Source organism: Amphimedon queenslandica, unplaced genomic scaffold, assembly GCF_000090795.2.
Source record: "Amphimedon queenslandica unplaced genomic scaffold, v1.1 AMPQUscaffold_5283_Cont22744, whole genome shotgun sequence".
NCBI lineage: Eukaryota > Metazoa > Porifera > Demospongiae > Haplosclerida > Niphatidae > Amphimedon > Amphimedon queenslandica.
The window spans coordinates 1-1,654 of record NW_003554411.1 but is presented as its reverse complement, the minus strand read 5'-3'; the positions used below and the strand labels follow the sequence as shown (position 1 = coordinate 1,654).

The window sequence follows — 1,654 nt, the reverse complement described above, 5'->3', positions numbered from 1 at the left end:
TCATAGAACCGCCAATTGCCAATATTCATTCCTCGCCAATAAATCATCTTGTACGGTAAAAACTCCAAATTTTCACTAGCTTACTAGCCATACGGTCAAGCCTAGTAATGCTAGACATGACATAAAAACATTAGACACGGAAATTACAAAGAAACGGAACTTTCCCGCACTATCTTGTTCACAGATTGGATTACAGACGGGTCAGTACCAGTGGTGATAGAGGAATCTCTTTGAATCGCTAATTGTGGGTATCATCACAGCCGGTAGGAATATTCCCTTTACGCAACAGTACAGATAGAAGCCGAATTAATCAAATAACATAAAGATAATAAAGGTATTTAATCTCTCTTCCTTTAGTCCCCTCATAAAATAAAAAAAATAAAATACCATTCATAAATAATGTTGATACATACATGTACATGTATAGGGAAGTGGTGATGTGATCATAATTAGTATTTTTATTTAAAAATTATTTCAAATTATCAATATTGTGACATAATATTAGTTAAATAGCGTGTAACTACCAATAAGATGACTGATGACAATTATACAATTTAATAATTACAACATACACTTACAGTTCGTCTCTTAATTTTGGCGAATCGTCTCTCGAATTCAAAAGATTAGATTTATTCTCGAGTGTACGAACTACAAAAGAAAAGCAAATTTTAAAAATGCAATATAAACTATACCCAATCATGTATATGTACTTCATGTAGTTATTAGTGTAAAAACAGGATTGCAGTCAAAACGAGTCATGACTACAGCATCAATAAAGGTACATGTACATGTACATGCATGACAACATTTCCCATAGAACTACATGTATACGTGTTATACATCACAGATGTACGTGTACATGCACCTGAACATGGACACACATACATGTACACGTACATGTCACTTTCAGTCAATATTACCATTGTTATTGAAGTGTTGTACGTTTTCCTCTACTTCTTGTAAGTTACGAGCAATCTGAGGATTAGAGGGCCCTAGTGGAGGAGAGAAAGAGAGAGAGTGAGTTTAAGAAACTGAAGGTTTTAGAGCTCAACCACGCCCACCCACACCAAAATTACTCGAAACAGTAGAGTGAGCAAAGTCATCGAACTCACGATAACCAGTGGCCATTCTGTAAATCCTCTGCTGTCTTTCTGTCTTCTCTTTCAAGAGCGATGAATAAACAAGATTTAAACAAAGCTAGTCATGTGAGAGACCAATTAATCGGCCATATGCAAGTCACGGTCACGCCCTTATTTATTACCACGCCCATAGCCACGCCCCAGCAAGATTATTGCATAATTGCATTATTGATTACAGCAAGCACAATTTTTGCAATTACATTGCAAAGCCTGCATTATTATTGCTCAATACTGGGAATTGTTATCAAACTTGTATCAATAATTATATCTATAAATAGATATAATAATGACAATGCAACTAGTGCAAAAGGGTAGCTAAAGAATAAATAATCGCTTGTTCAGTGAACATTCACACATTTAAACAAAATAATTATTAATAATAATTATAATGTCAATAATAGTTTGTTGCTGCAGATTTAGCTAACAGGACAGCTACATGTACATGTACATGTAGATGGAGTCGTAGTTGCTTGAACNGGTGTAGTACGAAGTATACGATGCAGTAGAAGTTGTAG

General features: G+C 34.8%; 1 long non-coding RNA gene across 1 annotated transcript; it reads right to left on the bottom strand.

Annotated features, from left to right (window-relative positions):
• Positions 1-160: 160 nt before the first annotated feature.
• Positions 161-1,268, bottom strand: LOC109592425 (uncharacterized). The gene is made up of 4 exons (XR_002190344.1): positions 1,077-1,268; positions 921-992; positions 579-648; positions 161-276 (listed from the first exon to the last, which is right to left on the bottom strand). It is a non-coding gene; the product is annotated as an uncharacterized LOC109592425 (long non-coding RNA).
• Between the last annotated feature and the right edge of the window lie 386 nt (positions 1,269-1,654).